Here is a 14,858-nt window from a genome sequence, read left to right as displayed (position 1 = left end):
AATGAGCAGAACTAGGAAATCATTATACTCTTCAACAATGATACTGTATAAGGATGTATTCTGATGGAAGTGGATATCTTCAACATAGAGAAGAGCTAATCCAATTCCCATTGATCAATGATGGGCAGAATCAGATATACCCAGAGAAGGAACACTGGGAAATGAGTGTAAACTATGAGCATTTTTTTGTTTTTCTCCCCAGATTATTTTTACCTTCCAAATCCAATTATTCCTTTGCAACAACAATAGCAACAAAAAAATTCGGTTCTGCACATATATATTGTACCTAGGATATACTTTAACATATTTAATATGAATGGGAATGCCTGCCATCTAGAGGACGGTGTGGAGGGACGGAGAGGAAAATTCGGAACAGAAGGGAGTACAAGGGATAATGTTGCAAAAAATTACCTATGCATATGTACTGTTTAAAAATGTTATAATTATAAAATTAATTTTAAAATGAATCAAATACATTTGCATGTTTTTGATAAAAATAGATGAAAATATTCCATTGATTCCATATTATGGAACATGAAATAAGCCATGGAATGTCTTTATCAGTAGAATCTCAAAATCTGAGGTGGCTTAAATGTATTTTTGTTTATACATATATATTTATGAATGTAAGTATATATGTACATAACGAATAAAGTAAATAGTTAAAGAAAAAGGAAAGAAAAGTAAATATAAACTTAAATGTTGGATTTTTTTTCCTGACAATGCCCTCAGAAATAATGTGTTACTGTTTAAAAAAAAGTTTCTATCTGTTGTCCAAACTTGTGATGATGATTCTTTTTCTACCAAGGATGTGGATGCAAGTTCAACAGGTGCCATCTGTTCAATTTAATGGAACTTGCCATAATTTTTATAATGTTGCCATATCCAATGAAAATTCAGTTCACCTTCATACCATGATAAATTGCCAATTATAACAGTGATCTTGTGGACACAAAGAGTGATTAAAAACTTGTACTAGGTACAATTATATTGAAATATTTGCTGTTAATGATGCAAGTGTGATGTGGAGGAGTAGACTAACAGATATCATCAAGGTTATATATTAGTGGAATAGTAGATGTTATAATAATATAATGAATGTGAAAGACTTGTATATCTGAACTAATCATGATCATAACAAAAATTTCCCCTCCTTTGACCTCAACCTTTGTTTCTCCTTTTCCTCTCACCTTTTTTCCTCTCCTTTTCAGTCTCCATCCTCTCTCTTCTCCTTTCACCTACTTCTTTTCTGCTTCCTTTCTCGTTCTAATTCCTTTTTTTTTTTGGTGAGAGGAAGGGAAAATATATATTGATTTATTCAAAACTTTATAGGTGTACAGTTTGACTTTATAACATAACAAACAGTTTAAAAACTTCACACAAACATGTATATTGAGAGAGAGAGAGAGAGAGAGAGAGAGAGAGAGAGAGAATGCACAAGTGTCAAAATTATTTAGGTTCTGAAAGCTTCTGTTCATTTTATAAATCAGTATTTCATTCAAGTTGATCCATGTGTTATTAAGTTCATTGAGCTCATTATTTCTTTTTTTTAATTTAATTTTTATTTTATTTTATAATTATAACTTTTTTTTTGACAATACATATGCATGGGTAACTTTTTACAACATTATCCCTTGCACTTACTGCTATTCAGATTTTTTCCCTTCCTCCCCCAACCCCCTCCCCCAGATGGCAGGCAGTCTTATATATGTTAAATATATTACAGTATATTCTAGATACAATATATGTGTGTAGAACCGAATTTCTTGTTGCACAGGAAGAATTGGATTCAGAAGGTAAAAATAACAGTTTACACTCATTTCCCAGTGTTCTTTTTCTGGATGTAGCTGATTCTGTCCATCATTAATCAATTGGAATTGGATTAGCTCTTCTCTATGTTGAAGATATCCACTTCCATCAGCATACATCCTTGTACAGTATCATTGTTGAAGTGTATAATGATCTTCTGGTTCTGCTTGTTTCACTTGGCATCAGTTGATGTAAGTCTCTCCAAGTCTCTCTGTATTCCTCCTGTTGGTCATTTCTTACAGAACAATAATATTCCATAACATTCATATACCATAATTTACCCAACCATTCTCCAATTGATGGACATCCATTTACTTTCCAGTTTCTAGCCACTACAAAAAGGGCTGCCACAAACATTTTGGCACATACAGGTCCCTTTCCCTTCTTTAGTATTTCCTTGGGATATAAGCCCAGTATTAGTACGGCTGGGTCAAAGGGTATGCACAGTTTGATAACTTTTGGGGCATAATTCCAGATTGCTCTCCAGAATGGTTGGATTCTTTCACAACTCCACCAACAATGCATCAGTGTCCCAGTTTTCCCACAGCCCCTCCAACATTCATCGTTATTTGTTCCTGTCATCTTAGCCAATCTGACAGGTGTGTAATGATATCTCAGAGTTGTCTTAATTTGCATTTCTCTGATCAATAGTGATTTGGAACACTCTTTCATATGAGCAGAAACAGTTTTAATTTCATCATCTGAAAATTGTCTGTTCATATCCTTTGACCTTTATCAATTGGAGAATGGCTTGATTTCTTATAAATTAAAGTCAATTCTCTGTATATTTTGGAGATGAGGCCCTTATCAGAACCGTTAACTGTAGAAATGTTTTCCCAATTTGTTACTTCCCTTCTATTCTTGTTTGCATTAGTTTTGTTTGTGCAGAAACTTTTTAATTTGGCGTAATCAAAATTTTCTATTTTGTGATCAATAATGGTCTCTAGTTCTCCCTTGGACACAAACTCCTTCCTCCTCCACAAGTCTGAGAGGTAAACCATCCCATGTTCCTCCAATTTATTTATGATTTCGTTCTTTATGCCTAAATCTTGGACACATTTTGATCTAATCTTAGTATGTGGTTTTAAATGTGGGTCCAAGCCTAGTTTCTGCCATACTAATTTCCAGTTTTCCCAGCAGTTTTTGTCAAATAATGAATTCTTATCCCAAAATTTGGGATCTTTGGGTTTGTCAAAGATTAGATTGCTATTTTTATTCACTATCTTGCCCTGTGAACCTAACCTATGCCACTGATCAATTAGTCTATTTCTTAGCCAATACCAAATGGTTTTGGTGACTGTTGCTTTATAATATAGTTCTCGATCAGGTACAGCTAGACCACCTTCACTTAAGTTTTTTTTTTTCATTACTTCCCTTGAGATTCTCAACCTTTTATTGTTCCATATGAATTCTGTTGTTATTTTTTCTAGGTTATTTAAATAGTTTCTTAGAAGTCTGATTGGTATAGCACTAAATAAATAGATTAGTTTAGGGAGTATTGTCATCTTAATTATATTCGCTTGGCCTAGCCAAGAGCACTGAATGTCTTTCCAATTATTTAAATCTGACTTTATTTTTGTGGCAAGTGTTTTGTAATTTTGCTCATATAATTCCTGACTCTCCTTTGGTAGATATATTCCCAAATATTTTATACTATCGACCGTTATTTTGAATGGAATTTCTCTTTGTATCTCTTGCTGTTGGTTTGTGTTGGTAATGTATAAAAATGCTGAGGATGAGCTCATTATTTCTTATAGCACAGTATTATTATATCATAATCTTATACTACAAATTATTCATTCCTTTCTGGTTATAGGTATCCTTACAATATTCAGTTCTTTATCACCACAATGAATTGGGTAAGCAACTTGAAAAATTAAGAACAAGCTAAAAATCCCTAACAAAACACCAAATTGGAAATCATAAAAATTAAAAATGAAATTAATAAAATTGTCTAAAAATAGGCTAGTAAGTGAATAAATAAAACTAGGTTTAATTTTTTTGGAGAATTTTTTTTAATTTAATTTTTATTTTACTAGGCTTACTTTTTGAAAATACTAGATAAATCACTGATTAAAATTATATATTTTTTGTCACCTTTTTATTTTTTTTTATTTGTTTGTTTTTCTTTCACAACATAACTAATATGGAAATATGTTTAAAATGAGTATATATGGTATAACTTATAATCAGATTGCTTGCTGTCTTGGGAAGAGGAAAATTATTTTATTTTATTTTATTTTTTTAATTAATAATTTTTTATTATATATATATTTTATAATATTATCCCTTGTATTCATTTTCCCAAATTATCCCCCCCTCCCTCTATTCCCTCCCCCCGATGACAGGCAATCCCATACATTTTACATGTGTTACAATATAACCTAGATACAATACATGTGTGTAAATACCATTTTCTTGTTGCACAATAAGCATTAGATTCTGAAGGTACATGTAACCTGGGCAGACAGATATTAGTGCTAACAATTTACATTCACTTCCCTGTGTTTCTTCTCTGGGTGTAGCTACCTCTGTCCATCATTGATCAACTGGAAGTGAGTTGGCTCTTCTTTATGTTGAAGATTTCCACTTCACCAGAATACATCCTCATACAGTATTGTTGTTGAAGTGTATAGTGATCTTCTGGTTCTGCTCACTTCACTCAGCATCAATTGATGTAAGTCTCTCCAGGCCTCTCTGTATTCCTCCTGCTGGTCATTTCTTACAGAGCAATACTATTCCATAACCTTCATATACCATAATTTACCCAACCATTCTCCAACTGATGGACATCCATTCATCTTCCAGTTTCTAGCTACAACAAAAAGAGCTGCCACAAACATTTTGGCACATATATGTCTCTTTCTGCTCTTTAGTATTTCTTTGGGATATAAGCCCAGTAGTAGCACTGCTAGGTCAAAGGGTATGCACAGTTTGATAGCTTTTTGGGCATAATTCCAGATAGCTCTCCAGAATGTCTGGATTCTTTCGCAACTCCACCAGCAATGTATTCGTGTCCCAGTTTCCCCACATCCCCTCCAACATTCATCATTATTTGTTCTTGTAATCTTAGCCAATCTGACAGGTGTGTAGTGGTATCTCAGAGTTGTCTTAAGTTGCATTTCTCTGATCAGTAGTGATTTGGAACACTCTTTCATGTGAGTGGATATAGTTTCAATTTCTTCATCTGAGAATTGTCTGTTCATATCCTTTGACCATTTATCAATTGGAGAATGGTTCGGTTTCTTATAAATTAGGGTCAGTTCTCTATATATTTTGGAAATGAGACCTTTGTCAGAACCTTTGCTTTTAAAAATATTTTCCCAGTTTGTTACTTCCCTTCTAATCTTGTTTGCATTAGTATTATTTGTACAGAAACTTTTTAGTTTGATGTAATCAAAATCTTCTATTTTGTGATCAATAATGATCTCTAGTTCTCCTCTGGTCAAAAATTCCTTCCTCCTCCACAAGTCTGAGAGGTAGACTATCCTCTGTTCCTCTAATCTATTTATAAAATTATATTTTTAAAAAGAGAGAATAAATCAAATCTATCAGAAATAAAAATTGTGAATATAACCCTTAGTAAAGATTAAATCAAAATAATTATAAGGAGTTGTTTTGGACAATTATGTGCCAATAAATTGAACTTTAAGTGAAATGCAAGAACATTTACCAAATTATAAAGTGCCTAGATTAGAAGGAAGATAGAATATCTAACTATGCTTAATTTAGAAAAAAGAAATTTAAAAGACTATAAATGAGCTCTCTAAAAAGCACCAGCTAGGACAAAATGGATTTACATTTAAAGACCAAATAATTTCCATATTAAATAATTTATTTTGAATAATAGGAAAAGGAAGGGTCCTAACAAGCTCTTTTTATGAATCATCCATGAAATTGATACTTAGACCATGAAGATCAAAAACATGAATAAAAAATTACAGAACAACTTCAATAATAAAAATGAGTAGAAAAATCTTTAATGAAACACTACTTAAAGATTACAACAATTATTACAAAGATTATATATTATGACCAAGAGGTGTTTGTACCATGAATGTATGCTTTGTTAAAAATAAAAAAAACTATTAAAATAGATGATTGTATTAATAATAAACACAAAAAACTAATTATATAAATAGATCAAGAAGAAACTTTTGATGAAGTTCAACACTCAGTTTTTTATTAAAACAATTTAAAAGTATAGATATTGATTTTTCTTTAAATTGATAAAAATATTTATATAAAACCATTAACAATAATTTCTCTGAAATCATTAATAAGCATAATCAAGAACAACTAGAAGTTTTCCCAGTAAAGTCAGGTACAAAACAAGGATACCAATAGTCACCAATGTTATTTAATATTGTATTGGAAATACTAGCAATAACAGAGAAGAAAAATAAATAGAAGGGATCAGAATAGGAAAGGAAGTAATAAAACACTCTCTTTCTGTAGATGATATGATAATATACTTGTAAAATCCCAAATAATAAATTAAAATGTTACTTGAAAAAATTATAATTTTACCATAGCAGTATATAAAGTATATCTACATAAGGTAACAACATCCCTATATATCATAGATAAAACCTTTCAAGAAGAGATAATAAGAGATATCCTATTTAAAATAGCTTTAGATAACATAAAATACATAGAAGTATACCTCTCAAAAGCACAACCAGGAAATATATAAAAAGAATTATATATGTGTGTATACACATACAAAAATAAAATCAGATTTAGATACTTGAGAAATATGAATTGTGCATAGTAGGCAGGGCCGATATATTCAATGCTATCCCAATTAAATTACCAAAATATTTTCACTAAAGTATTGAGATTTTATTTTGGGCTTTTGAAAGCTTCTAAGTAGTGTATGTTATTATTTAGTCATTTTTGGCAGTGTCTGAGTCTGCATGACTCCTTTCTTTGGGTTTTTCTTGCAAAAATTTTAGATTGGTTTATTATTTCTTTCTGCTGCTCATTTTACAGATGAGTAAACTAAAAGGAAACAGGGTTAAATGACTTGTCTAGTCATGTAGCAAGTATCTAAAGCTCAATTTGAGCTCAAATCTTCTTGACTCTAGTCATAGTGCATTATATACTGTGCCATCCACCTGTCCTCTTGAAGAATGTAGGTCTGATGTCACCCTAATGAATGGACTAAAAATACCAGATTAAAATTTAGCGTTCTGTGCTTTCCCTAGAAAAGACTGTTTAATGAAGTCAAGACATTTGCTTTCCCATTGTTTCATTACTTTTACATGAAAGAAATCTTGAGACTGAAGAAAATGAAGAGGTATTCATCTTATTTGGTGTAGCTCTAGAGTAAAGGCAGAAATAGATAATATTTTGTTTTATGTGACTTATACAACATAAGTTTCTGTAACTCAGTTTTCTGGAGAAGTTCTTAATATAATGCATTTACTGCCCAAATTCCAAACTCCTGAAATATGTCCTTCTAGAAAGAAAGACTTCTTTTTTGTTTGTTTTTCTCCTTATTACTAATCTAGGTAATATCCAGATTTTGCTTCTTTTGACCATGAGTTACAAATAAATGATTTGGTATCTCAAATCACAGAAGAACTATATAAATAAGTATGTTTATTGGTGAAATAATATTTTTAAAATTCAGTGCCTCTTTTTTTCAATCTGTGATTTTTTAAAAAACCTGCTTAAGTCTATAGAGTAATGATCCAATTACTTTTAGTAGAACTCAATCAAATTTAGATTCTTAGATTTGAAATTTAAAACAACAGAAACAACAAAATTACCCAGCCCCAGCTGGAAGTGTTTTTAATTCCTCTGCACCGTCTGGCTATGATCAGGAATAGATATGTAAGTTCTAATATAGTAAAGAAGAAAAAAAAATGAAGCCTCCAAACCTCCTGCCTTTAATTCAAGCAAAGAATCTCTTGAGCAAGAATAGAATTCATTAGAATTCTAATTTCAGTGATTCTCTATTGTAGCCTCTTAACTTGGAGGTTTGCAATATTCAGGATAGCAGGTTTTTTATATTCACACCTATGAAAATAGATATGAAAATGTCTATTAACTTATTAATACCACACAACTCTTGTTCTGTAACAATAAATGATAGATAGGTAAGCACTGGTGAAAGCAATCTTTATGAGATGAAGTTATAGAACTGATAAAAATATTTATGTAGGTGTATATATATATATATGTATATAAATACATATATATATATACATACACACAGATAACATATGTGGACATATGTATGTTTTTACACATATACATGGACATATACACATACATTTTATACCTATGTCCTTTTTGAAATGTCTATTAATTATTTTTTTAACTTCAAGATAATTGTTAGATACTTTTTGAACTTAAAAAATCAAACAAATAATTTTATTGATTAAAAACTACTAGAAAATTAAGACCTCAATTTTATTCTGTCCCATAACGTTTAAGCAACAATCATGCCCCCTGGTAGTATACAATTTTATTTCAATTTTTTTATGAAAATAAGTTGGGCAGAACAGTCAAAAGCAAAGATTCATGTTTAACATTGGCCTTTCCATGGCCAAAACTCAGCTGATTTTTGAAAAAGATAAGACATAAACAAAAAGACAAAAATTTCCACTTCATGACACAGCGTAAAGGTATAATTAAGCTAAGTTTTTATCTCTGGTCATGACAGTTCACTAACATTTATTCAGCAGCAGTTATGTCTTTGGCATTATGCTAAATGCTAATAATACAAAGAAAGGCAAAAAAGGTTCTTATTCCCAAGATGCACACAAGACATATTTAGAAACAAAATATATATTGTATAAATTAGGTCAATCCCAGAGGGATGTGAATAAAATTAAGAAGCCTGGAAACCATTTCTTGTACAACATGGGATTTTAGGTGAGAGTTGGAGGAAGATAGATAGAGAAACCAGGAAGCAGACATGAGAAAAGAGGGTGTTTGGGGTAGGAAGAACTATGAAGGGCAAGGAGAACAGAAAATGAAAATATTCAGGACATTAAATGTTTCAGGAGAGAAGAAAGGAGGCTAAAATCATTGGATTGCTAAGTACACAGAGGAGAGACAAAGATTTTGTCTTTATAGTATACATTAGTCCTTTGGGGCCTTTCTAAGTATTTCCCTAAATATACCTCTTTCTATATATAGTACATCTGACTGCTTTTCCCATCTTTATTTTTTTCTTTCTTTAATATATTTAAGACCATAATATTAAGGTCAACATTTTGTAGACTTATTTTTTGATGAAGAAGATTCATTTTGAAACAAATGTGTTTTTGTTTTTTTTTTTTGGGGGGGGATAAGGAAGGTAAAACTTTCCTTTTTTGTGTGTTTTTAATTCCTTTCATTTTTATCTTTGAATTTCCTCAGGATGACTTAGCTTAGTTACATATTTTAGCAACATTTATTTGTATTGCCTTGATCCCCAATTCCTTTACTTTGTTACAAGAACATTTATTATCAGAGAAATATTATTCTTTTCCAGAATATTTTCCAAATAAATTTACATTCTAAATCATTGTAGACTTTTTCAGTTCTCTCTCTCAATGGCAAGAAAGGAAGGTGTTTGTTTAGACACTCTTTGGGCCCTGTTGTGTTTCTCACTGTGGTAATTAATTAATAATTAATATTAATTATGTATAAAATTTACATGGTTGATGTCAATGATATTTCTATCATTCATTTCTTTTTCAATTGCTAGTATGAAAAATTCAGGATAAATAATTTCAATTAAAATTATAATTGTATCATCATAATCAAAATTATTAACTTTTTCTCTTTTCTTCCTTCTTTCCTTTGCTCCTTTTTTCGTAATTACCATCATCATCATCTTTGTTATCATTTCTTATTTATCATTCTTTCTTTATATCTATTATCTTTCTATTTTGTCTGATCTTCAGAACTTAACTTTGAGAAGACATTGGTCTACATTTCAAGGGATGACCAATCTTGGGCACTTTTAATTTCTTCTTTCTAAAGGAGATTTTTATATGCATTTTTCCCTACTCTTACCTTTTTCTTCCAAAGTTATTATTTAAGAGAATGAATGTTAGTTTGATATAGTATGTCTTGACAGATTATGCATATAATTTTGCTGTCATCTATTCTTTAGAAAATAACATGATTATGTAAGTTTAAATTTTTTTCCTTGTGCTTTTAAAGAGCTTTTTATCAATTCAATAATACATAATTCAAATATCCCATGAAATTGTTTGTTTTTTTTTTTTATTGTCACTGGGGTACCTAATAAAGCATACTTCTTAAAATTATTTCATTTACCTTTCCAAAAAAAATACTTGTGAGCCCTCCATATATATAGCTGAAATTTGATTCTTTCTTCTGGTTTCACTTAAATTAAGAATATTAAAATGTATTACAGTTCAATTTCACCAGCAATCTGTCTACCTTGTGTGTATTGGACAAAGATCTCACATTTAGAAGGATATAATTTTTAAAATGTTAAACTAACTGAAAGCCATGATAAAATAAGAGCCTGAATATCATATTTCAAGAATCTATTAAATAAAATTCCTTTATATTTTAGAACGAGAGATTAAAATAGAAATTGAAAGAACCCACCAATAATTTCCTGACTGAGATACTGAAATAAAAACTTGCAGGAAGATTATAGTCAAATTCTAGACCTCCCAGGTCAAGGAAAAAATATTTCAAGGAGTCATAAAAAAGACAATTCAAATATTATGATGCCTCAATCAGGAGAATACAAGCTACAACAGCTTCTATGTTAAATTATCAGTGAGTTTAAACTATTTTATTCCAGATGGCAAAGGAGATTAGGATTATAAATAAGAACCTAGCCAGAAAAAAAAATAGTATAATCCTCCAGGCAAAAAAATGGATATTCAATTAAATAGAAGACTTTCAAGTATTTTTAATGAAAAGGGAATAGAAAATTTGACTTTCACATACAAAACTCAATAGAAACAAAAAGGTAAAGAAGAAAGGGAAATCCTTTCTTTCTATTAAGTTATAAGGAACTTAATATTAAATTATTTACATTCTTAAGTGGACAGATGCTACTTTTTTGTTTTGTTTTTAAATTTATTTGTTTGTTTATTTTAACATGCATTGCTTTATGAATCATACTGGGAGAGAAAAATCAGAGCAAAAACAATAAACCATGTGAGAGAGAAAAACAAACAGAAAAAAAGGAAGTGAAAATCGCATGTGTTGATTTACACTCAGTCTCCTTAGTTCTTTTTCTGGATGCAGATGGCATTTTCTGTCCAAAGTCTATTAGGATTGCTTTGAATCCCTATTCTTACAGAACAATAACATTCCATAACATCCATATACCATAATTTATTCAGCCATTCTTCAATTTATGGGCTTCTACTCAGTTTCCAGTTTCTGGCCACTACAGAGAGGGCTGCCACAAACATTTTTGCCCTCCTTTGAAATCTCTTTGGGATATAATCCCAATGGAAACACTGCTGAATCAAAGGGTATGCACAGTTTGATAACTTTTTGAGCATAGTTCCAAAGTGTTCTCCAGAATGGTTGGATCTGTTCAGGTTCCATCAACAATGTATGAGTGCCCCAGTTTTCCCACATCCCCTCCAATTTCATCATTATCTTTTCTTGTCTTCTTAGGCAATCTGTGAGGTGTGTAGTGGTATCTCAGAGTTATCTTAATTTGCATTTGGAGCACCTTTTCATATGACTAGAAATAGTTTCAATTTCTTCATTTGAAAAGTTTCTGTTCATATCATTTGACCATTTATCAATTGGAGAATGGCTTGAATTCTTATAAATTTGTCAATTCTCTCTATATTTTAGAAATGATACATTTATAAGAATCCTTCAATGTAATTTTCCCCCAGTTTACTACTTCCTTTCTAATCTTATCTGCATTAGTTTTATTTGTACAAAAACTTTTAAACAATATAATCAAAATTATCTATTTTGTGATCAATAATGGTCTCCAGTTCTTCTTTGGTCACAAATTCCTTCCTTCACAACAGATCTGAGAGGTAAATCATGTTTTGTCTTCTAAATTGTTTATAACATCACTCTTTATGTTTAAATCATTAACCTATATTGACATTATTTTAGTATAGAGGGTTTTGACCTTATTTTTGTACAGAGGGTTAGGTGTTGGTCAATGCCTAGTTTCTGCCATACATTGTTTCCAATTTTCCTAGCAGTTTTTTTTTTATCAAATAGTGAGTTCTTATTCCAAAAGCTGGGGTCTTTAGGTTTATCAAATACTAGAGTACTATAGTTATTGACTATTTTGTCCTATGAACCTAACCTGTTCCATTGATATACTACTCTATTCTTAGACAGTAGCAAATGGTTTTGATGACTGCTGCTTTATAATGTAACTTTAGACAGCTAGGCTATCTTCATTAGAATTTTTTCATTAATTTGTTCTTTCCTAACTATTTTTGTTGAAAACCCAATTCATTGAACTTTTCTTTCTCTATTTTATGCAAGTAAGCATTTAGAGGTATATAATTTTCTCTAATAAATGCTTTGGCTGAATCACAAAATTTTGGTATGTTATGTTATTATTGTCATTTTCTGGATGAAGCTATTGATTGTTTTTATCATTTGTTGTTTCATCCATTCATTTTAAGGATTAAATTATTTAGTTTCAAATTAATTTTGGTTTATTTTCCCTTGGCCTTTTATTGCATATAATTTTTAGTGCATCATGATATGAAAAAATGTATTTCCTTTTTTTTTTTTTTTGCCTTTCTGCATTTGATTTTGATTTTTTTGTTTGTTTGTTTGTTTATTTGTTTGTTTGGTTTTTTTTTTAACCCTCATAGTCGCTTTTTGCATAGGTTCCATGAACTACCAAAATAAAGGTATACACATCTCTCTCTCCATCCAATTTTCTCCAAAGATCTAACCTATTTAACTCTTCTAAAATTCTATTTACTTTAACTTAATTATTTTGTGGTTTTCTTTATCTAGTTTTGAGAGAGGTTTTTAGATCCCTAAAAGTATAGTTTTGTTGTCTATTTCATCTTGCAGTTCTCTTACCTTTTCCTCTAGGAATTTGGATGCAGTACTATTTGGTGCATATATGTTTAGTATTGATATTGCTTCATTATCTATGGTACCTTTTAGAAAGATATAATTTCTTTGCTTATCTCTTTTAATTAGATCTATTTTTGCTTTTGTTTGATCCGAGATCAGGATTACTACCCCTTTTTTTTTTTTTTTTTTTTTTACTTTGCCTGAAGCATAATAAATTCTGGTCCACCCTTTTAACCTTTACTCTGTATATATCATTCTTATTTAAATGTGTTTCTTGTAAACATCATTTTGTAAGATTCTGGCTTTTTATCCAGTCTGCTATCTACTTATGTTTTATGGGAGAGTTCATCCCCTTCACATTCACAGTAAAAATAATTAATTATTTATTTCCTGGAATCTTATTTACTCATGCTTTTCTCTTGCTTTTCCATATTTCTTCTTCCCCAGTATTTTGTTTCTGACCACTATGTCCCTTAGATACCCTTGCTCCTTTAGAAATCCTTCCCCTTTCTTAAAATTTTTCCTTACTAGTTCTGTTTCCCCTTCTATTAGCCTTCCCCTGTCTTTTCGCGTTTTCCCTCCCACTTCCCTATTAGCTTAGACAAATTTCTCTGTGAAACCTAATATGTCTAATATTCTATCTGTTAGCCAAAGCTGAAAAGAGTAAGTGTCACAGAACGTTCATCCCTCTCCCTTCTTTCCCTCAATTGTAATAGGTCTCCTTTGCCTTTTCATGAGATGTAATTTCCCACAACTTACCTCCATTTTCTTCTTTTTCCAATACCCTCCTCTTGTATTTGGTCAATTGAATTTTTAAATTAATTGTTTTGGTCATTGCATTTTTTCCATTTCATAAATTCTGCTTTTCAACAAATCATTTTCTTTTTCATATCTGTTTTGTAAAGAGTTATATGCTTTTCCCATTTGATCATATCTAGTTTTAAGGAGTTTTCTTTTGATAATTTCTTTTTATTTTTCTTTTCCATCCCTCTTTCAAAGATTGTGTTTCCTTTCCCTATTTGTCTTCTAAATCTTTAGAAACCTCAAGATTTTAGCTCTGTTCTTCTCTTTTTCCATAAAAGCTGTCTATGGTAAGAGTTCTTTTTGCCTTTTTACTCATTTTATTTTTAAGGGTTGAAATCTGCTCTTAAGACAAAGTGGTGAAAGCCTACTTTAGTTTGCCCTGGGTTAGTTCTGCTAACTGACTTCTACTGATGGGCAAAAATGGCCAGGTTCCAATTTCTTCCAGTGTTCTGTTGTTATGGTATCCACTTGGTAGTGGCTGCAACTGCCTCTCAGTGGAGGGGTCAGAGAGCGCACCTGCCTTTCAGTCTCATGGTATTATCATCCTCCTCTCACAAAAAGAGAACCATTCTATAGGTCTGAGTTAGACCTCCAACAGCTACTGGCAGGTGGCTCACATATCACAACAACTAGGGGTCTAATTCTGATCAGCAGAATAGATCCCTTCATGTGAGAGGATAATAATGATACAAGGAGAGTGAGAGGCAGTTATATTCTCTGAACTTTTTCCTTTTCCCTTCAATTTATTTCATTCCCTATTCACAAGCAACATCTGTGTCAGTAAATGCTCATTTGCAATTCCTTCAAGTGTGTTATGATTCACATCTGTGGGGGCTTTTAGAGCTACATTTCAGAACTTCTAGGTAGGTCTGAGAAAAACTTCAAAGAGCAAGAAATAAAGTAATCAAACATCTTGGAACCAATAGTAAGAATCATACAACATTTAGTAGGTACTGTACTAAAGAAGCACCAGTTTGGAATATGATATTTCAAAATGGAGGAAATTAAATCACATAAAAGAGTCATGCCAAGAACAGATTTTAGAGTGGAAGAGTTTAGAGTTGAGTAGGGTTGGGTGGGCAATATTTGAAATTCACTGTCTTTGGAATTGGTTCAAAGAGAGGATCATATATATACTATATACATGACTAATTTGGTACAGAAATCTTATCATGCAAAAGAGTAGATAGGAAAAATATAAGAGGAAAAACTTCAGATCATAGCAG

This window comes from Sminthopsis crassicaudata, chromosome 5 (genome assembly GCF_048593235.1).
Source record: "Sminthopsis crassicaudata isolate SCR6 chromosome 5, ASM4859323v1, whole genome shotgun sequence".
Lineage (NCBI taxonomy): Eukaryota > Metazoa > Chordata > Mammalia > Dasyuromorphia > Dasyuridae > Sminthopsis > Sminthopsis crassicaudata.
Note: the sequence above shows the minus strand (reverse complement) of the source record.